Below are 24,209 nucleotides of genomic sequence, written 5' to 3' on the forward strand. Positions count from 1 at the left end.
TATTTTAAAGCTACCGTGAAGCCACCAGGTTCAAGAACATCTGCTAACCCTCCACCATCTGACTTCTCAACAACAAACTCAATCAGTGACTCTTACTTGTGCATTTTGATTTTTTTTAAAATTCTCTCAGTATTGCAGTGTTTGTTAACATTTATTTTCTGTTTACAGTTCTTTATTTGTTTACATGTAGATACTGTGTCATTTTTTTTTGTCCTACCATTAAGTGGTAATTCTACCTCACTCGCAGAAAGAAGAATGTCAAGGTTGTACGTGATGTCACGTATGTATCCTGACAATGAATCTGAAATTTAATGGTTAAATCTATTTCACATCTGCTGCTTCCTTGAATTGAAGTATTTGTATCCTCTTGTAGTTGTTTGAATAAGATTTTTATTCTTTTAACATTATGTTTGAGGTACTGGTGAACCCCCCCACCCCCAGCACGTTGAGGTGGGGAGAATGTGTTTTTTTTTAAAATAAAAGGCCTTATCATGATTTTCCATAATGCCAACCATATTATCTGCCCATTCATCCAGAAATACAAGTTTAAAAAAATTATTTACTTTTTACCCATACAAATTTCACAAGACCAAATTGCGCATCTTGAATTTTTTGGGTAGGAATTTGTGAATTCTGTAAAAACCAACACTGCTTGCCTGTATAAATGATGAATGATGCACAAATTCTATAACACCACAAGAGGATGTGGGTGGCAAGCTCTGTAACAAGGCAGCAGGTGGGGAAAAATGTAGAATCCATTGAGCAGACAGATTAAAACTGGGGAACAGAAAAGGGCTGGCAGACTCACCTGCATGTATTTTAATTCAAGGAGTTTCAGGGGCAAGTCAAATGAGCTTACAGCAAGGATCTGTACTCCTAATTATGTTTTTGCAACCATAAAAATGTGGTTGAGGGAAGGGCAGCACTGGCATGTAAAAATTCAAGAACAGAGAAATTTCAAATGTGATTGAAGAGAATGCAAGAAGGGATGTCTCACTACTGATTAGGGAGAACATAACATTACTGAGGATATCATGAAGGGATCGTCAAGAAAGACTATAAGGGTAAAACTTATGAATAACAAAAGATCACTTTGCTGCACTTAGTAGCCTCCCAGTATTCTGCAGGAATTAGAGCAACCGATGTGTGCTAATCGCAGAAAGGTTCAACAAAAGGAATTCTATTAGGGTGCTGATGGCAAGAAGGGGACCCAAATAGCCTCAGGCTCTAACAACTACATGATCATATTGGAGGTTTGCAACTAGGAGCTCAGGTTCACTATTGGAGCAGACAGTAGGCTGTGTAGCTGCAGAGGTCAGAGGAGCATAGTAAGCAAATTCACAAACACTCGGTGTGTCTGACAGGACTCTCTTTTGCTTCTCTGTTTTTGATGGGAGTGCTGGGCTGGTGGCATCTCTTCATGTGTCTTTACAGCAAGAAAATGTTGAAAACAATGTATTTATTTGAATAGTAATGGAGGATTTTAACTCTCCTAATGTTGACTGGTGTAAGGGGCTTTAATAGTGTGCAATTTGTTAAGTAGGTCTAAGAAGTTTTCAGAGTCCTACTTGAGATATGGCAGTACTCGATCTTTCCAATCATGGGAAATTACATTGGGCAGGTGGTGGAAGTGCTGTGTGGGAACACTGAGAAAAGTCTTCATAATAGTAGTTATGATTGTAGTAAAAACACAAAAATGTTGGAGGAACTTAACATGTCTGGCAGCTTCCATCAGAGGTAGAGATTTCTGTCTCTGAGGGCAACATCAGAACATCATTCAACAGGGTGAACCCTTGCAAAGAGTCAGGCCCTGACGGCATATCTGGCAGGGAACTGAACATTTGTGCCAACCAACTAGCCAGAGTTCATGGACATTTTCAACCTCTCACTGTGGCAGTCAGAGGTTCCCACCAGCTTCAAAAGGGGATCAATCATCCTAGTACCCAAGAAGAGTAGCAAGGGCTGCCTCAATGACTATTGCCCAGTAGCATCAACTTCTCTTGTGATTAAATGCTTTGAGAGGCTGGTCATGGCCAGAATTAACATGTTCCTAAGCAAAGATCTGGGCCTGCTGCAATTCACCTACTGTCAAAAATCGCTCCACCGAAGATGCAATATCGCTGGCTCTCCACTCAGCTCTGGATCACCTCAAAAACAGCAATTCATACATATGGCTGCTCATCGACTACAGCTTGGCCTTCAATACCATTATTCTCTCAGTGGTGGTCAAAGAGCTACAAACTCTAGGCACCTGTACTCCACCTCTGCAACTGAATCCTTAACTTTTACCAATGGAAGACCACAGTCAATGCAAATTGGAACTAACATCCCCTCCTCACTGATCATCAACACAAGTGCACCCCAAGGATGCATGCTTGGCCTCTACTCATTATACACCCATGACTGGGTGGCCAGACATAATTACAATGCCATCTACAAGTTTGCCGATGACACCACAGTTGTCAGCAGAATCACATAGGCAATGAGGAAGCGTACAGGAGATAGATCAGTTCGTTGAATAGTGTAACGACAAGAACCTTGCGTTCAATGTCAGAAAAACTAAGGAGATGATTGTGGACATCAGAAGGAAGTCAAGGGAACACGACCCAGTCCTCATCAAGGACTCAGTAGTGGAGAGGGTCAAGAACTTCAAATTTCTGCATGTCAACATCTCTGAAGATCTGTCTTGGAGCCTCAACATTGATACAATCAAAAAGAAGGCTTGCCAGCAGCAACGATTCTAGCACATCACAATGATGGGATAGGGGTTGGAGGGGTCAAGAAGGACTCCGGTGATCCTCTCTGCTGCTCTTATGGTCCTGTGGACTGACCTCCAATCTGATGCTCTTCTGGAATCATACTACACTGTGAAGCAGCCAGCTAGGGCGCTCTCAATAGAGCTCCTGGAGTAAGTTCCTTAGTGTTCTCAGGAAGTGCAGTATTGTTGCACCTTCCTGAATAATGAGGAGATGTTTTGTGTCCAAGATAGATCATTTCTAAAGTGGACTACGAGGAACTTGGTGCTCTCTACTTCCTCTACAACAGAATTATTGTGTAGTGGAGGGTGGTCAACCCTAGTCCTCTGAAGTCCACAACCATCTCCTTCATCTTGTTCATGTTAAGACTCAGACTGTTATTCTTGCACCATTTCATGAGATTTACCACATCTTCTCTGTAGTTCAACTCAATCGCTGTTGCTGATGAGGAAAACTACGTTTTGTGTCACCTGCAAACTTGATGACTGTTGGAACTGGAATTGGCATCGCAGTCGTGGGTCATTAGTGTGAACAAGTGCAGGCTGAGCAAACAGCGCGGAGGTGTGCCAGTGCTCAGTGTGATGCCACTCAATGTTCTGCTGCCAACACGAAGAGACTGTGGTCTTTCCATTAGGAAGACCAGAATCCATTTACAGAGAGGGGTGTGGAGTCCCAACAAGGATCGCTTCTCCACAGGCCGCTGGGTATGATCATATTAAACATTGAGCTAACGTCAATGAACAGCAGCCTGGTGTATGAGGTGTTGTTTTCCAGGTGTGACAGGAGAGTGGAGGGAAAAGGCTTTAGTATCATCAATGGAACAGTTCCCTCTGTTGGCAAATTAAAGTGGGTCCAGTGTCTCTGGGAGGTACACTTTGATGCATTCCATCACCAGAAGCTCGAAACATTTCATAATGGTTTAGGTCATTGCCACTGAGCGGTAGTCACAGAGGCCTGTTACTGACACCTTCTTCAGTTCTAAGATAATGATGGCTGCTTGAAACCTAAGGGTATGATGGACTGCTACAGTGATATGTTGAAGATGTCTGTATTAATGTGTAGTTGGTCTGCAGATTCCCTCAGTACCGAATGAATATGTTGTCTGGTCCCACTGCCTTGTATGGGTTCACCTTGGATAGGCTTCTCCTCACCTCTGCCGCGGCTATGCAAAGGGCCCATTTATCAGGAAGAGCCAGAGCTTCCTTTGGCATCAGCCAGTTTTTCCTCATCGAATGGTGCATAGAAGGTGTTCAGACTGTCCGGAAGAGGCATCATTATCTTCAGCCCCTTTTATAGAGGAAATAAAAAGCAAATGTAAAGACAGAGATTCTCCATCTGTACATTGCTGCACTTACCTCCATAAAAGGTACAAAGGTGGATTAACTGCTCGAACTCATTCCAACTTCCATCAACCTGGAGGTACACTTAGAGGTGGAGTAAAGTCACTTCACCTCCTGCATAAAAGGATTGCCACTGAAAGTGGCTCCAAATAGGAAGGCAAGATGATCGATGTTGCGCTGACAGCCCCATTGCGTTGTCACAGAGTGGCCGGTGGAGCTATCAGGCTGCACTCGCTCATGCCGCCGCGCTCCTCATGCCGCCTGTTCCTGGGGGGGAGGGGGCTGGTAGGCTGTGGGGCTATCGCAGGGTGGTCCTGAGAAGCCGGTGTGCTGCTCTGGGCTATATAAAAGGGCTGTGCCTTTCCATCCTCAGCATAAAAGGTAAATTTGCCTTTTTTTTTTAAATTGAGCTTTTGTGTATAAAACCCCTTTTGACTCACAAGATTGTCTGTAGTCTTGATCCCTTGCCATAAGCACCAAGTTTTGCTGATATTACAGAGCTGACTATGGATCTTCTGTGTGTACCCATGTTTTTTGCCTTCCAGAAAGCATAGGAGAGTTTACTTCTGGCTGATCCTTGTGGCATTTTGTCTCCTTTCCTGAAGGCAGCATCATGAGCTCTGAGAAGTGCACCTCTGCATCTAACCATTTTTTCTGATTAGCCTTGATTGTGTAGTATTTGGTCTCCATGAAACCCCCAATGCACTTGCTAATATAGTCAGTCACTGAGCTTGTGTACTCTTTGATGTTTACGTGACCTTTGCAGATGGCAGCCTCCCTGAAACCACTCCAGTCTGTAGTCTCAGAGCAGTCCTGGAGGAATGAGCGGAAACCCATGTAGTCAAGGGGAGTACGTACACACTCCATAGAGACAGTGATGGATTTAGAAATGGATCGCTGGCGCAGTAAAAGCATGGTGTGAACTACTACACTAACCATGCCACATTTTAGAACATAGAACATTATAGTATGGTACAGGCACTTCAGCCCTTGATGTTCGGCTAACTACTCTGCAACAATCTAGTATTTCCCTACCTCACACTCATAACCTTATATTTTTCTCGCATCCCCATGACTATCGAAGAGACGTTGGAAGCCCCTAGTACACAGCACCATCACCCCCAGCAATGCAATCCAGGCTCCCACCTCTGAGTAAAAAAAAAAATTCATCCATGATGTAACAGTCACATGACTTAGAGAAATATATTACCGAATTCAGATATTTTGAGTTCAGTTTTGGAACAATTCAGATTGGAGTTCACAGAACATACAGGGCTTAAAACATTGTGAAAGACAGGGTTGAGTTACAATAACAAGAATTGGTGCTGTTTATTGTGTATTACTCCTGGAAGTAGGGGAACACAGAATCAGAGTCTTTTGAATTAATTTGCTGTCTTTTTTTTTGAAGAGGACAGAATTCTACTGGGTCTTTTTTTGTGTTTGGCCACTTCATTTAACCTTTGTCTGGTTGATGACTTCATCATGGAAGAAGATAACCACAATTGTTTAACCTTTGTCTGGGTTGTGAATTCATTGTGGAAGAAAAGAGTGAGTAAAAGAGGCCTGAAGATATAATGTTTAAAAGCACTTTATAATTATTTCTGAACTGAGAATTTAAGACCTTCAAGAAAGACTAAAGTGATGCTGAACTTGTAAAGATTGACTTTTCAAAACTCCAAACTTAATCCCACTATGCGTGCATGTTTTGAATTTTCCATTGTCTGGTGAATTTTCCATTGCTGTTTGTGTTACTGATAACAAAACCCTTTAGTCCAAAATATAATTAAAAGGGTTGTTAGTGCATAACATAATTAGGGCTAGTCTTGCTTGTGTGAGAGGTTCTGGGATAAAAACCAAAGATTTGAGATTAATGAGAGCTCTTCTTTTTGATCGATAAATATTTGATTTGTTTGGTTAAAAATCTTTTTGAAAGCGAATTAAAAGGATTATAGTGTGTATGGATAAACAACAGCAATGGGTTTTGATAATGTTTGGCAATTCTAATCTGAGTAGATTTGAAAGTGGAGACTTGGTCAGATTCTGCAGAATTCACAGATGAGAATGTTTCAAGGCCCAAAACTAAGTATGGATCAAGTGAAACTTTACAAACTTGGTCAGATTCTGTAAAAAGTACAAATGAGTGTGTTTTGGAAACAAAACTTAAGTGTGGGCCAAGTGAAATTATCCGAATGGACATTAAACAGGTTTTGGTATCACCAAACCTTTCAGATATGGAAAAGATGAAAAAGGATGAGTTGCTAGATTGCTAAAGAGTTGTAACTTATGGAGGTAAAAGTGAATGTTGATTATAAAGTTGTAACGAATGTTCTAGCTAATAGATTGGCTAAATATCTACCAGATTAGATCAGGAGAGTTTTATTAAAAATCGTTATTCGGCAGATAACATTGTGATGTTGATTTCTTTGATTAACACTTCTCGGGTAGGATCCAACCTACCAACGGCTATTTCATTGGATGCAGAAAAAGCCTTTGATAGTGTAGACTGGAGGTTTTTTTAATTTAAAGTTTTAGAGAAATTTAAATTTGGTCCAAATTTTATTGGTTGGATGAAGGCTTGATATAGAAGTTCTACTGATAGAATTGTGACAAATGGACAGTTATCTTGACTTTTTACATTGACTGGATAGACTAGACAAGGCTGTCCTTTGTCACCAGCTCTATTTGCAATAGTTATTGAACCTCTGGCTCAGATGATTAGACAAGATAGTAATATTAAAGGTATTAAGGTGAAATTTGATGAATTTAAAATTAATTTGTTTGCAGATGATGCTTTGATATATTTAACAGAACCTCAGAATTCTTTGAGGAACTTGCATAATAAATTGCAACAGTATGGTGAGGTATTAGGCTATAAAATTAATTGGGAAAAGAATGTTACGACTTTAGCTGAAATGGATTATTCTTTGTGTAGGCATATTGTGAAATGTAAATGGTCAGATCAGATTAAGTATTTAGGAGTTAGGGTAGATTGTAATTATAGTAATTTATATGAATTGAATTATTTGACTTTATTGTCTAAAATTAAATATGATTTGAATCGATGAAAAGATTTACCAATTACATTAATAGGATGAGTTAATTGCTTCAAAATGTACATTTTTCCACAATTTCAATATTTTTTCAGTCGATTCCTCAAAATTTTTTTAAGGATTTAATGCTATGGAATGATAAAATGGTAAGGGTATCTTACCATTAACTTGGTAAATTAACTTGGAAATCCGAATTAGGAGGTATGCAACTCACTGATTTTCATCACAGATTGGAACAGTATGATGAGATATCAGGTTATAAAATCAATTGGGAAAGAGTGAGATTATGTCATTAGCCAAAATGGATTATTATTCTTGTAAGCATATTGTGAAATTCAAATGGTCAACTCAGAATAAGTACTTAGGTGTTAATTACAGTCATTTATAAGAATTAAATTATTTAATGTTATTATCTAAAATTAAATACAATTTGAATCAATGGAAAGATTTACTGATTACATTAGAAGGAAGAGTTAATTGTATTAAAATGAATACTTTTCCTCAAATTCAATATTTATTTCAATTTTAAGGATTTAAATGCTTTGGTAAGGAACTTTTTTATGGAAGGATAAAATGGTACAGGTATCTTTACAAAATTTAACCTGGAAATACAAATTATGAGGTTTGCAACTCACTAATTTTCAAAATAATTATGATGTGGCACAATTAAAATTTATTAATAGGATACTTGAAATGGATAAATCATTGATATGGGCTAATATTGAATTATCTCAAATTGGTGGGAAGATGGATCAGTTTATTTATAGATGGAACCCCAAGTTATTGAGTAGCTATAATTTACCTCTTTTTAATACAATGGATTTATGGTATATATATATATAAAATGAAGCCATAAGTACTTAAGGTAAGATTTCAGGCAAAATTGCTTTGTATCAAGTTTTTTCCCTTTACACAATAATCAGCTTTTGCCGTTATGGGATCAAAAGGGTATTAAATTTGTGCAAGATTGTTATGAAGCAGGATATTTTATTCCTTTTCAAAGAATGAAAGAGAAATATGATACATCTTCAAATACTCTTTTCTTATTATCAAATTAAAGCTTTATTGTTGGATACTTTTAGATATTCTATATAGCTGTAAAGTGTGTCCAAGTTTGAAATTTACTTACTGAAGGTGTTAAGAAGGGATTTATAACTGAGATGTCTGCTTCATTACAGAATAAAATGACTAAGTTGGATTTACATAAATCTAGATTGAAATGGGAGAAAGATTTAGGTATATTTATCCTTCAGGATGATTGGATGAATTTATGTAGGGATAGTATGACTAAAATTATAAATGTAAGGTATCAATTAGTTCATTATAATTTTATTCCTCAATTATACTTAACTTCAGAAAAATTAAGGAGATACAATTTTATTTCTTTGGATTTATGTTTTAGATGTCATAAGGATGTAGGTTATTTTTTTTTACATTCTACTTGGTTATGTGAAACAGTGAAAACTTTTTGGAATAGACACACAAGGATTTTTGAAAGTGATCCTTTAGTATTTTAGTTTGGTAATATTAGGAGGTTGAGTTTAGAATTAAGATTAAATAGATTCCAAATTGCAGTAGCCGTAGCTAGAAAATGTTTGGCAATTAATTGGAAAAATGAGACTGATTTGAGTATTCAGAGATGGCTTATGGAATTGAGGTCTTGTGTTCCATGGAGAAGATTTTTAAAAATAATCACGCAAATTATATGTTACCGCAAAACTTGGAACCCTTATTTGGATTTGAGTTTGAGTGTTTGAATCCCCTGGCCATACAGTAGTGGTGTTACTCCAATCCATGGTAATTAATTGATGAATTCTGTTGATATTGTTTTTTTTCAGGGGAGGTTAGTGGGGGGTTGTAGGGGGTTAGTTCATTGAAAATATCATGTATGTATTTTTTAAATTGTTTTTAAATTTTATTCATTAATTGTATGTTTCATTATATGCATCCTGATTATTAAATAAAATTTTCCAAAAAATATGAAAGTTTTTGCTCACATATACGCCCCTAGTACTGAGGATCTGGAATTGTTTGAAAGATTTTTTCTCAACCCTACCAGATTTAAGTCTCTACTCACTGGTGTTGGGGGGAGATTTTAATTGTTGGCTAAATACTGTTCTGGACCATTCATCCCCTAAACCTGCCACTCTCAGTAAATCTGTTGCTGCAATTCATTCCTTTTTACCTAATTTTTGGATTTCAGATGTTGGGATCTTTTCCATCCTAACAGTAGAGAATACTCAATTTTTCTAGTGTCATCATTCTTATTCTCGGATTGATTATTTTAAATAGATAATTAATTGATTTCATCGACCAAATCCTGTGAATATCAAGGAATAGTGATATCTGACCATACTTCTGTTATTTTGTCTTTGAATTTTCCTGACTCTCCTTCTATAAAGAGCCACTGGCATTTTAATTCTACCTTACTCTCTAACAATGATTTTTTGAAATTTATGGAAGACCAGATTAAGTTTTTCTTTAATACACATTCTACAACAATTTCTAGCTTGATTGTCTGGGCCACGATGAAAGCAAATTATTCCTGATACAGCTAATATAAAGAAAACTACTAAGACTAGATTTAATCAGATTAAACAAATTGACTTACAGTATGCACAAGTTAAAAACCCTGAATTCTATAAAGAGTTGAATTTTAGACTGAATTTGATCTTTCTGCTTATCCCATTGAACAGCAACTTCTGAAAAGCAAGTCAATTTTACATTCATGGTGAAAAATCAAGCAAGCTTTTGGCCAAACAAATGAAAGGAATGGCTGCTAGGAGACAAATTACTAAGATTCGGGTGGATGATGGTATGGATACTACAGATCATTCTAAAATTAATGATATCTTTGGAGAATTTTATTCTAGATTGTACACTTCTGAATCTAATAATTATAATAGCCTAACAATGGATTTTTTGGATCACCCAAGTTTACCTACACTTTCTGAGAATAAATGTACGAGTCTGGAGGAACCTACTTCCCAAGAGGAAATATCTTGTGCGATTTCTTCTTTACAATCAAGTAAATCTCTAGGACCAGATGTGTTCCCTATGGAATTTTTAAGATCCTTTTCTAAATTGCTTGTGCCCTAACTAAGCTTTGTATTGAATGACTTATTTAAACAAGGGAATCTTCTATCATCTTTTAATTAAGCTTGTATTTCTCTTATTTCTTTCTTTAATGTTGATATGAAGATTTTGAATAAAGTATTGGCCCACAGACTGGAGAATATTTCTGAAGATTAAACTGGCTTTATTAAAAATTGTTATTCTTATTTTAATATACACTGTTTATTGAATATTTTACATTTATCCTCCATTTCTGACTCCGAATGTGCTCTTTCTTTATATTCAGAGAAAGCTTTTGACTGGGTGGAGTGAGGTTATCTATTTGCGACCTGTAGAAATTTAATTTTGGACTATGATTTATCAAATGGGTTAATTTATTATATTTATGTCCTACTGCTTCAATTCTTACTAACCTACAACAATCAAAACCTTTTAATCTTCAACAGGGTACTTGTCAAGACTGTCCTTCAAGTTCATTACTATTTGATTGGGTTTTAGAACCATTATCAATTGCCCTTCATTAATGCAGAGATTTTACAGGGATTTATAGGAGGGCATTGAACATAAAGGTTTCTTTTTATGCAGATAACCTTTTGCTTTCTGTATCTAAACCATATGCTTATTTACCAAGCACATTATCTTTGCTATCTAAATTTAGCTAATTTTCAGGATACAAGTTGAATCTGAACAAGAGTGAATTTTTACCTCTCAATGGTCCTATACCAAGGTATTTTAATTTTCCTTTTGAGGTTGTGAAGGATCAATGTACTTTTCTTGGTATTAAATTACCAGGAATTATAAATATCTTTTTAGGAAAATCTTTTCTATTTTATTTAATCATGTTAAATTACTCTTAGCGAGATGGTCACCTTTATCTATTTCCATAATTGCCATACTAATTCTATTAAAATGAACATTTTATACCAATTATACCAATTTTCATTACCAAATCATTTTTTGATTCACATATCTTATTTATGGCATAAACAACCCAGCTTAAAACAAATAAAGTTCCTCCTCAAAAAGCTAAAAGGAATGGTGGTTTGGTGTTTCCTAATTTTAGAATTTATTATTGGGTGATAATATTCATAACTTGATTCTTTTGCTACAATTTGATAACTGAGTTGACCATCCCATGGTAGAAATGGAACCAAATTTTGTTAAGAATACTTCCATGTTGGCAATTCTAGGGTCTTCTTTATCCCCTTCTTTATATAAATCAGATCCCTTAGACCACTTAAATTTGTAAATAAATGTATTTTTAATTTTTTTTTCTCTGAATCAATGTTCTCTGTCTTCATCCACAGATGCAGTGAACTGAGATTCACTGGTGGTGTGTTATACTGATGGCTGGCTCTGGCCTCATCTACCCATATATAACTCTAGTTTCCCACCTAAACCCTGAGCCCCTCTGAAGGCCACTGTAAGACCCTACCTTCAGTTATAAGCTAATAAATGCGCATGTTCTCCCTCCAGTCGTGAGAGCTTTTATTCACCCTACACATATGCACAACGGCTATGGGATATTATGTCTTGTTTAACTCTAGAAAAAAAAATTAGATAAGCTATCAAGGATTCAAATATTAAGTTTCAAAAGACAAGGGGCCCATTTATGGACTATTACAGGGGTGGCCAAACTTGCTAAATGTAAGAGCCACAAACAATAAAGCTCTGATGCTTGAGAACAAAATTCACACATACATTTTTATTGTTACATACACATTTTGTAACAAAAAATTTATATAAATTTTTAAGAAATGCATATTAAAGGCAATAATATTTACTCATGCATGCAGTTTTTAAACTGTTAATTTTATTAATTTCAGTAATCACAAAGAGACAAATACGTAAAAAGGTAAACCAAAAAATGAGAGATATTTTAATCAGATTTCCACCTTACAAAATTAGTCTTACTAGAATCATTTGCATATGCATCTGAGATGCATATATTTTAATGCAAGAAGCATAGTGAACAAGGTAGATGAGCTGAGAGCATGGATAGATACTTGGGGTCACGATATTGTGGCAATTAGTGAGACCTGGCTACAGGAGGGGCAGGACTGGCAACTTAATGTTCCGGGATACATTTGTTTTAGATGTGATAGATCAGGGGGTAAAAAAGGAGTTGCTCTGCTTGTTAGGGAGGACATTACTGCCGTGAGGTGGCAGGATGGTATGGAGGGATCGACCAGTGAGGCTGTTTGGGTGGAATTGAGGGGTGGAGGAGGCAAGAGGGTGCTAATAGGGGTGTATTACAGACCACCAAATGGGCCAAGGGAATTAGAGAAACAAATTTGTAGGGAGATAACGTATATGTGTGAAAATCATAGGGTAGTAATCATGGGAGATTTTAACTTCCCACACATTGATTGGGATGCCCATACAGTTAGAAGGCTGGATGGGCTGGAGTTCATTAAATGTGTTCAGGATTGTTTTCTAAATCAGTTAGTAGAAGAACAGACTCGGGATGGTGTAATACTGGATCTCCTGTTAGGGAATGAGCTAGGTCAGGTAGCGGACATTAATGTTGGAGAACCAATTAGGTCTAGTGACCATAATTCTGTTAGTTTTAGGGTAGTTTTAAGGAAGAGCAAGGAGAGGCCTAAAGTTGAGGTTCTGGATTGGAAAAGAGCAAATTTTGTAGGAATAAGAATGGATTTGGGGAGTATTGAGTGGGACAGGATATTTTCAGGTAAGGATGTTAATGAAAAATGGAGGATATTCAAAAAAGAAATTTTGAGGGTACAGAGTAGTTATGTCCCAGTCTGGATCAAAGGAAAGGCTGGAAGTCATAGGGAGGCTTGGTTTTTGAGGAATATTGGAAATTTGGTTAGGAGAAAAAGGGAGGTGTACAAGAGGTATAAAGAACAGGGAGCTGAGAAGTTGAAGGAGGACTACAAGGAGTGTAGAAGGAATCTTAAGAAAGAAATTAGAAAGGCCAAAAAAAGGCATGAAGAGGCTTTGGCTGACAGAGTAGAAATAAATCCAAAGGGTTTCTATAAGTATATTAAAAGTAAAAGATTAGTGAGAGATAAAATTGGACCCCTTGTAGATAGCGAGGGTAGGGTGAGTGAGAAGTCTGAGGAAATGGGGGAAATTTTGAATGATTTCTTTGCCTCGGTATTCACTAGGGAAAAAAATGTTGAACCAGTTGAAGTAAAGAAAAATAGTGGGGAGGTCATGAAGCATATAAGGATAACTGAGGAGGTAGTGATGGCTGTATTAAAAAAGATAAAGGTGGATAAATCTCCCGGACCGGACAAAATATTCCCTAGGACACTCAGGGAGGCTAGTGGACAGTTAGTGGGGCCATTAACAGAGATATTTAGGACGTCACTGGTCACGGGGGTGGTACCAAAGGATTGGAGGGTGGCGCATGTGGTTCCACTGTTTAAGAAAGGGTCCAAATGCAAACCTGGGAATTATAGGCCTGTAAGTCTGACGTCTGTGGTGGGCAAGTTGATGGAAAGTGTTCTGAGGGATGCTATTTACAAATTTTTGGACGTACAAGGATTGATAGGGAGTAATCAGCATGGTTTTGTCAGGGGTAGATCATGCTTGACAAACCTGATTGAGTTCTTCGAGGGGGTTACAAAAAAGGTTGATGAAGGGAAAGCTGTGGATGTTGTCTATTTGGACTTTAGTAAAGCTTTTGACAAAGTTCCCCACAGGAGGTTAGGAAAAAAGGTGGAGGCATTAGGTATAAATAAGGAGGTAGTGAAATGGATTCAGCAGTGGTTGGATGGAAGGTGTCAGAGAGTAGTGGTAGACAATTGTTTGTCCAATTGGAGGCCGGTGACTAGTGGAGTTCCTCAGGGTTCGGTCCTGGGTCCACTATTATTTGTTATATATATTAACGATCTGGATGTAGGGCCAGAGAATTGGATAAGCAAGTTTGCGGATGACACAAAGATTGGTGGTGTTGTGGACAGTGAGGTAGATTACCGTAGATTAAAAGGTGATTTAGGAAGGCTGGAGGTGTGGGCTGAGAAATGGCTGATGGAATTTAATACAGATAAATGTGAGGTGCTGCATTTTGGAAAGGCAAATTTAAATGGGTCATATACATTGAATGGTAGACAATTGAGGAGTGCAGAGCAACAAAGGGATTTAGGAGTTATGGTAAATAGTACCCTCAAGGCTGATACTCAGGTAGATGGTGTGGTGAAGAAGGCATTTGGAATGTTGGCCTTCATAAATCGGAGTATTGAATTCAAGAGTAGGGAGGTTATGATGAAATTGTACAAGGCATTGGTGAGGCCAAATTTGGAGTACTGTGTACAGTTTTGGTCACCAAATTATAGGAAATAGAGAGAGTGCAGAAAAGGTTCACAAGAATGTTGACAGGATTTCAGGGTCTGTGTTACAGGGAAAGGTTGTGCAGACTGGGGCTTTTTTCTCTGGAGCGTAGAAGATTGAGAGGGGACTTGATAGAGGTGTTTAAGATTTTAAAAGGGACAGAGAGTAAATGTGGATAGGCTTTTTCAATTAAGAAAGGGGAAAGAATCAGAATAGGACATATGTGGTAAATGGGAGAGCATTGAGGAATACAGAAGAGCAGAAAGATTTAGGAGTGACGGTACATCGTTCCCTGAAGGTAGAAACTCACGTGAATAGGGTGGTGAAGAAGGCTTTTAGTATGCTGGCCTTTATCAATCATTGCATGGAATATAGGAGTTGGGAGGTGATGTTGAGATTGTATAAGACGTTGGTGCGGCCTAATTTGGAGTTCTGTGTGCAGTTCTGGTCGCCTAATTATAGGAAGGATATAAACAGAGTGGAGAGAGTGCAGAGAAGGTTTACCAGAATGTTGCCTGGGTTTAAGCATCTGGAGTATGGGGAGAGATTGGACAGATTGGGTCTTTATTCTTTGGAGCGTAGAAGGTTGAGAGGGGATTTGATAGAAGTATTTAAGATTATGAAAGGGATAGACAGAGTGGATGTGGATAGACTATTTCCGTTAAGAGGAGGAAAGATTAAAACAAGAGGACATGAGTTAAGAATTAAGGGGCAGAGGTTTAGAGGTAACATGAGGGGGAACTTCTTTACTCAGAGAGTGGTAGCTGTGTGGAATGATCTTCCGGGAGAAATAGTGGCGGCGGAGTCAATTGTATTATTTAAGAAAAGGTTGGACAGGTATATGGATGAGAGGAAGATGGAGGGTTATGGGCATTGTGCAGGGAGGTGGGATTAGAAAGGGGTGTTTGGTTCGGTGCGGACTAGAAGGGCCTAATGGCCTGTTTCCGTGCTGTAATTGTTATGTTATGTTTATGTTATGAGATTCAAACTAGAGGACATGGTTTAAGATTGAAGGGGGAAAATTATAAGGGGAACATGAGGGGAAATTTCTTTACGCAGAGGGTGGTGGGGATGTGGAATGAGCTTCCGGCAGATGTGGTCGAGGCGGGATCATTGGTTACATTTAAGGAAAGACTGAATCGTTACATGGATAGGAGGGGACTAGAGGGGTATGGACCGGGTGCTGGTCAGTGGGACTAGGAGGGTGGGGATTTGTTACGGCATGGACTAGTAGGGCCGAACTGGCCTGTTCTATGCTGTAAGTGGTTATATGGTTATAATAACTAAAATACAATGCTACAAATATCAGGCTATGAAAGACGCGAGTTGGGCGGGCGAGGGGGGGAGACCGGCAGCGCGAGTCGGGCGGGCGAGGGGGGGAGACCGGCAGCGCGAGTCGGGCGGGCGAGGGGGGGAGACCGGCAGCGCGAGTCGGGCGGGCGAGGGGGGGAGACCGGCAGCGCGAGTCGGGCGGGCGAGGGGGGGAGACCGGCAGCGCGAGTCGGGCGGGCGAGGGGGGGAGACCGGCAGCGCGAGTCGGGCGGGCGAGGGGGGGAGACCGGCAGCGCGAGTCGGGCGGGCGAGGGGGGGAGACCGGCAGCGCGAGTCGGGCGGGCGAGGGGGGGAGACCGGCAGCGCGAGTCGGGCGAGCGAGGGGGAGACCGACAGCGCGAGTCGGGCGAGCGAGGGGGAGACCGACAGCGCGAGTCGGGCGAGCGAGGGGGAGACCGACAGCGCGAGTCGGGCGAGCGAGGGGGAGACCAGCAGCGCAAGTCGGGCGGGCGAGGGGGAGACCAGCAGCGCAAGTCGGGCGGGTGAGAGAGACCGGCAGCGAGCTGCATATTAAAGGTCAAAGAGCCTGATGTGGCTTGTGAGCCGCGGTTTGGCCACCCCTGGACTATTATCATGGTTCTAAAAATGAGTTTTGTCCTAGAATTTTGGTGCAGTGTTGTCCCTCTCCAAGTTAGTGTCACTTGATTTATACGTCTCCTTTCAACCTTGCTGAGAGGATGGGGTTTTTAAATTTTTCCCCCCCACCTCTTTCGTATTTTTTGGGAGGGGGGGGGGTTTGTTGTTACATTTCACTTTAATGTTATGATTGTGCTCTGGATTTCCTGATCATGAGAATTATTTCTAAATATTTTCTAAAATCTTGTAGCTCATTTTATAATTGTACGGATATACTGTAAACTATCAATAAAATATTTTAAATTATTTTAAATATTTTAAATTAAATATTTTACTAAAATCTATGTCGACAACATCCACAGCCTTTTCTTTATCGACTTTCTTGGTGACCTCCTCGAAAAACTCTATATACTAAACACAACCTAGCACGCACAGAGCCCTGCTGACTATCCTTTAATCAGCCCCTTGGTGTCCAAATACTTGTATATCCAATCTCTCAGAAAGCCCTCCAAGAATTTACCCACTACTGGCATCATGTTCACCAGCCATAAATTCCTGGTTCACTTTTGGAGCCTTTTTTTTTAAAAAAACAACAGAACAACACGAGCTACCCTCCAATCCTCCAACACCTCACCAATGGCTAAGGACATTTTAAATATAGCTGCCAGAGCCCCTGCAATTTATACATTAGTCTGCCTCAAGGTTCAAGGGAATATCATGTCAGTCCCAGGGATTTATCTACCTTTTTTCGCCGTAAGGCAGTAAGCACCTCCTCCTCTTTAATCACTATATGTTCCATGCCACTTCTGCTTGTTTCCCTTCCTTCCTTATACAATATGCCAGTTTCCTAAGTAAATATTGATGTTACAAAAAGTTTTAAGATCTTCCCCATCTCATGAGGCTCCACACATTGACAACCACTCTGATCTTCTAGAGAACCAATTTTGTCCCTTACCATCCTTTTACTCTCAACATGTGGAAACCCTTTGAGTTTACCTTCACATTATCTGCCAAAGCAACTTCAGGTCTTTTTAGAGTGACAGTGAATTAAGATGAAGCACAAAGGAAATTATCTTTAAATACCAGACTGCTTCCTCACTTGACATCTGTAAAATTACCAAATGGTTTATCCTGCAGCATCAACACATTTTGTCAAATCAATCCATCTTTCAAACAACTGGAGAAATGCACAGGGGCATAGGTGAAGACCATCCATCACAGAGTTCAGTATTAAAACTTGTCAAACCAACTATCACATGATATTTTACAAGAAACACTCTTACTGTAATTCTAAGGGATCTGAAATTAATGACTAATGCAGACAAAATATCAAACAACTTTACATGGCTTCAGGACTTTACAACAAGCAATCAAGTCCTTTGGCCTAACTATTTCATGCAAACCAAGTTCGTCTGTATTTGGCCCACTACCCACTTAACCTTTCCTGCCCATTTACCTGCCCAAATATCTTAAATGTTGCAATGTACTCATCTCTATCTCTTTCTCTGATAGATCATTCTACATATGCAGAGCCCTCTGTAATGTTAGGGACAAAGACACTTTTTCCCCTTTATGTTCCTGTGCTCCACATTTTAAAATTTGTATTCAAACAATTCACATGTGATTAAAGTGTACATGCCAAATTTAAGATCATTTTGGTTTGACCATGTAGAAATTATTAAAAAAAAATACATAGTCCCCTCATTTTAGGGCACCGTAATGTTTGGGAGATTTGGCTTCACAGGTGGTTTATGGGTGCACAGGTATGTTTAATTGCTTCAATGGTGCAGATGTAAGAGAGCTAGGCTTTCTTTTCAGCTTTTGATCAACTTTGAAGTCTATAGTTGCCATTTTTCAACATGAGGACCAGAGTTGTGCCAATATAAGTCAAAGAAGCCATTGTGAGGCTGTAAAACAAGAATAAAAGAGTAAGAGACATAGCTCAAACCTTAGGATTACCAACAACAACAGTTTGGAATGTCATTAAGAAGAAAGAGCGTACTAGTGAGCACAGAAATCGCAAAGGGACTGGTATTCCAAGGAAGACTTCCTCTGCCAAAGACAGAATTCTCATCAGAATTTTAAAAAATCCCTAAACCCATGTCCGACAGATTTTAAAAGAACACTTCAGGAGGCAGGTGTGTATATGCCAAGACTACTGTCTACAGAAGACCATGAACACAAATGCAGAGGCTAAACTGCAAGATGCAAATCATGGCAAAGGTGATATGCTTTGGATCTTGGGCAGTTCCATTTTGTCTCCACACTATGGTCTTGCCAGCACTCTGTTACAGGCTAACCTTTGTCTCATCTGTTCACAAGATCTTTTTCCTGAATTCTGCAAGCTCTTTTAAATACTTTTTGGTAAATTGTAATCTGGCCATCCTTTCTGTGGCTAAGTAGAGGTTTGCATTTTGCAGTGTGGCCTCTGTATTTCTGTTCATGAAGTCTGCTGAAGTAGTCATTAACATATCCACATCTGTGAACTGAAGTGGGTCTTAACTGATTCCAGGACATGGATGTATACACAGCATTCTGCTGGCAGATAGTCAATTAAGCAAGTTCTTCCTTGAGTGCCATGCTCAAATTTTCTGGAATCATAACTATTTAAACCTCTTGGACATAGATGAGGTCAGATATTTTTTATGGATGTGATGTGATAATTTAAAGGAAGAGAAAAGGTCAACTACCATGATTGTGCTTTGGAGAAATGAAACTGAAACAGTAGTGATGTCATTTCACATGATTTCAGAGAACCATAACAGAGAGGCATAACTGAAGAAAGAGACAATTTGGATAATGAAGAGATTGACCATCTTGTGAAAGACACAGGGATAAAACAGTAGTCTCTGCAGAGAGAGGGAGATGCTGTTCTGTATTGTATTATCCTCATCATAGGAGATACTAAAATAACTGACTTTAAAGTAAGATTTCTATGCTCTTGATTAAGAAAGAATTCATTGTGAAGATCACAGATCCAGAACCCTAACAAGATAGGGTGAAACTTGTGAAGACACTCATATGAATATCTTTCCAAAAGACAACTCATCAAAAGACTCATAAGTTTAAAGAGATCTGAAGATGTGTTTAAAAGTGCTTCATAATTACTATTGAACTGCAATTTAAAAAACCTTCAAGCAATGCAAGATGTTTGATGCTGAAGTTTAAAATTGTCTTTTCACATAGTGGGAATTAAGTAAGAAATGTTATGTTATTAGTAGTTTAATAAAAAATATTATTTTGAATTTACCATTGTCTGGTGAATTTTCCATTGCTGTTTCTTTGTTAGTTAACAAAATTGTTAGTTCATAATATCAGCATTGGAGATCTTCCTTGGAATACCAGTTCCTTTGCGATTACTGACTCACCAGTACGCTCTTTCTTCTTAAAGTTCCGAAAAGTCAGTTTTGGTAATCCTAAGGTTTGGGCGATGTCTCTTATGGTTTTATTCTTGTTTTCAGCTTCATAATGGCATCTTTGACTTACATTGGCACAACTCTGATCCTCATTGAAAATTGGCAATTGCAGACTCCAAAGGTGATCAAAAGCTTAGAAGCAAGTCAAGCTCCCTTATACCTGCAGCAATGAAGCAATTAAACATACCTAAATATTCACAAACACCTGTGAAGCCAAATGTCCCAAACATTGTGGTACCCTGACATGGGGGAACTAGGTATTAAAAAGTGCTGTAACTTCCATGTGGTCAAACCAAAATGTGTACAAATAACCTTGAATAAAATCTGAAATGTGCACTTTAATTGCCCCCAAATTGTTTCATTACAAATGTAAAACTGTGGAGCACAGGAACATATAAATGATAAAAATGTCTTTGTCCCAAACATTATGGAGAGCACCGTGTAAAAAAAAAAATGGTGTACCCCAGGTCCTTTCCCCTCTCCCTTAAACTTATGCCCTCAAGTTTTAGATTTCCCCATCCTTCCAAAAGACAATGACTATTTATCTTACCTGTGCCTCATATTTTAAAGTGTACTGCCAGAAAGATATAATATTTCAGCTGTGACCGTACCAATTTCTGAAAGGTCAAATATCAAATTTTGTTTAAAGTCTAAAACTCTTGTGTCTTGTAATAGCTTTTACCCTCAAAGAATCATTGAACTCCAAGACAATTAATTATCAACTAATGAGCATATTCTTATAACAGATATACTTTTTCATACATTTGAATGAAAAATATTCAATTTCATAATTGTTTTTATTTGTACTCATTCCATTAACTGTCGAGTCCCTTTGGGACCACCATCTTGGTGATAATATTGGTTAATTTTGTGTTATTTTGTTCCATGAGATTTGATAGCAAGGTGATGTTTAAAATATAAGCATATTTCATGAGAGCAAAGATTCAAAATAACTGTTAAATAAATGTTGTTAAACAGGAAAGTCTACAGATGCACTGATTGTCATGCAATAAACAAAGGTGTTAAACTCAGGTCATGCAGCATCAATAGGAAGTAAAGGGTAATCAACATTTTGTCAAGGAATGAGCAAAAAGCAGGCAGGTGCCTGAATAAAAAGGTGTGGGGTGGAGAGGAGGAGTGGGACAAAGGAGGAGAGAGGAGGTGATGGAGGAAGGGAGTAGCTCTGTCTCTTTCTCTCACCATTCTGAGAGCAACCCTCTCCACCATCACTTCTCAATGTTTTCCTCTTCCACCCATATCCACCTCTTTCTTGGCTGTTAGCCTATACTACTGCTCCTGCCTCTTCCTCCCACCTCTCCTCCCCTCACCTCTTTATTCAGGCGCCTAGTTGACAAAGGGCTCAGACCCGAAACATTAGTCATCCTTTACTTCCTACAGATGTGTATTTAACAAATATTTATTGAACTGAGAGCATTCGTGACAAAGTTTGAAATAATCTTAGATGAATAAATTAAGACAAACTACTTGATAGTAAATCCATATTAAATTTTCGAAGATATGTGGTCAACATCGAACCAACCTCACACGTGCATGTAATCCTCCTTGGATTAGGAGCTTCCTGTTGTAACTGATACACTGAACAGTGGGAAGTGAAAAAACAAAATTAAATTATAATTTAAGAACACAGTTCGAAAGTGAGACAAAAGAATAAAAATACCTATACAAGGTAACGCCAAGATAAACTGATTGTAAATGTGGGTTTTTTTGTTAATAGTTTATAGTGAAAATTGATAGGGCTGGTCATCATGTGTTCATTGTTTTCACTGCAGTTACAATTGCAATTTCAAAACTCTGCAAAGTACAAATTGAAGTGATAGAATGTGGAACCATTTAATGTACTGTTCATAAATTCAAAACAGCTGTCAGCATGCTCTTATTTTGGCTTTAATGTATCTGAAGTGCTAAGTTAGCCCATATTAACCATTGGAAAATTGCAAATTTAGCACATTCGAGTTTATAGTTATTCGACAAGTAACTTTGAATGGTATACATGAATAATTTATGCTAAACAGAAATTGCAAGTGGAATTACACAAGTTTACTCTATCACCTTAGACTTAAAAAAAATTACAAAGGAGTTCTCTCCAAGGACAAATACTTATACTTCAGAAGGTTCAAAGCTTATAAGATTTTGACACCTTGTGGTTAATCCAAGAATAGACTGCAATTACATTGCCAGCCTCAGAAAAACTATCCTGTTCTTCATTTCAGATCAAAAGTCAATATATCCTATTTGGGGAGTAGACTGGTATAAAACTGCCGCCATGAGCAAGTCTATTTCATCAAATCATGTTTAGGTTAAATACATAGGATCTCAAGATTTTCCACATCAATAAACTGTCTTATTAAAAAGTGTGCACAAAGATAAGACAGATTAAATACTTTATCATCAAGATGAAAATCAAATTATAAATATTATACCAACAGGAAAACATATGGCTGCATAGCTGGAATTGTTTAGTACATTTGATAATTTAATCCTCAAATTGTGTTTCTAATTCAAGTTCAAAAATGTTACTCCAATACTCAAACAGCTGAGTTCAATCAACTCCTAACTTGCAATTCTAGTACTGGAAAATTTAGTAGCAGTCTTTAAGTGAAATAACTATTGTAATTAATTTTCCTTTCCTTATCTCACCAGAATAAGTTGCTGAGAGGGTTGTTTTCATCAAGGCAATTTTGGAGTCATGACAGAATAAGATGTTTCGATCAGATTACCCTTTCCAATCCCACTCAGAATTGGATGTACTAAAGTTCTTGGCTTCATCAAAGTGTAGCACCATGGAGATTGGGAAATTTGCAGAGATCAGAGAATATGCATTGCACCAATGCTCCCACCACCTTGGAATCAGGACTTAAATATATGAAGGATTTAATTAACTTTCACATTTTGTACCACATAGGCTAATCTTTGGGAATGTGTTACAAAGGGAGGATTTTGGTTTTTTCAATATCATGATCAGTGAAATTCCCCCCAAAAAAATAATTTGAAAAGGGTTTAATTCAAGTTGTGACAGTAACATTCTGGCACATTTTTCTTCCAAATATGTTTACACTTTGATCATTTGTGGCACTTCACTTAAGACCCAGCTGATAAATCATAGAACTCACCCAACTGAGGCAAGTGAGTTCCAGTGAGAGGCAGCTCTGTGACTTGAACTCGTGACCTTCTGGTTGGAAGTCGAGTGTTGTACCACTACAGCTATTGGGCTACCAAGAGTTTATCATTTCAGAAGTCTTCAGATAATCTATGTACAATTATTGAAAGTACTGTAAGACACTTCATTCACAAGGAAATTAATAGATTGTTCTACAATACAGTACTTCAGTCAGAGACTTCAACTTAGCAAATTTCTCTTCATTTTAGAAGAACAGCACAAGATAGTAACGAAAACTATATTCTTCCTGAAACACAGTTGCATGGATATTAAGAGAATAGTTGTTTATGAACTACCTCACAATCTCAAAGTTCAAGTACTTAGCTAGGGTTGTGGGAAAATATGTCAAAAATCTGGAGAGGAGGTGTAAGGTGCAATCAATGCAAGTCCACTTTAAATCTTCTGCTTCGAATGTTAATCAAAATAAGTTTGTACTTACAGTAAGATTTCCAAACTGGAGGCTTATATTCATCATTTTCTGTGTACAAAAAAAAGTTTAAGAAAAATTACCAAAAAGCAAATTAAGCTTCTTTAACAAGTTGTACTGAAATTTTCCTGTGAGATTGTCCTAATTTCTTACAAAACCTGAATTATAAAGAGATTTTGAATTGTGCATTTTCAATTTACACACAATTTGCGTGTTTCAAGAAGCAGTTCAGTCACAGAGTAATGCAAGATGAGTAGCTTACATAGTCTTAAAGTTGAATATAACCTCCATCAACTCTTGTCCTAATCAAGCAGGAACCCCAAAAAATTCTATTGGTAGGCAGCTGGTGATTCTTGAAAGATCCTTCACTATAATACTAAAGTTAAACAAGAATGTGTGCAGACCCTGGGGTCGAGTTAAACACACAAAAGTCCTGGAGAATCTCAGTAGGTTAGACAGTGTGACAGATTATGCTATATTTTATACTGTATATAAATATGTTTTAAAGAAAATAAATTGTGGGGTTTTTAGTTAGATCACACACAGATACAAACACTGCAAAACAGATCTCATTTAAAATGCTGGAGCACTGCTCAAGCCAGACAGTCCAGGCTCCAGGTGCCTTTGTAAAAACTTTGAAGAATGCCTACAAGATCTTCACAAGTAGGTGTTAATTGGACATGCTGTGGATCATGGTTTTGGAAAGCAACAGATAAATGAACTCAGAAGATTGGGTCCAGTGCCACAGTCTGAGTGAAGT

At 38.2% G+C, this 24,209-nt stretch overlaps 1 protein-coding gene across 2 annotated transcripts in view; it reads right to left on the reverse strand.

Annotated features, from left to right (window-relative positions):
* Window positions 1-23,501, reverse strand: part of chn1 (chimerin 1) — a 112,573-nt gene extending 89,072 nt beyond the window's left edge. The window contains exons 1-2 of one of the 2 annotated variants that reach the window (XM_069935777.1): window positions 23,462-23,501; window positions 22,976-23,112 (exon numbers count right to left, since the gene is read on the reverse strand). The gene's annotated coding sequence lies outside the window, so the exon portion shown is untranslated. Of the gene's footprint in view, window positions 1-21,384; window positions 21,430-22,975; window positions 23,113-23,461 lie in introns of those variants that run through there. The other variant, XM_069935776.1, reaches the window with a different exon arrangement.
* Between the last annotated feature and the right edge of the window lie 708 nt (window positions 23,502-24,209).

The sequence above is a fragment of the Narcine bancroftii genome, chromosome 4 (assembly GCF_036971445.1).
Source record: "Narcine bancroftii isolate sNarBan1 chromosome 4, sNarBan1.hap1, whole genome shotgun sequence".
In the NCBI taxonomy this organism is placed as follows: domain Eukaryota; kingdom Metazoa; phylum Chordata; class Chondrichthyes; order Torpediniformes; family Narcinidae; genus Narcine; species Narcine bancroftii.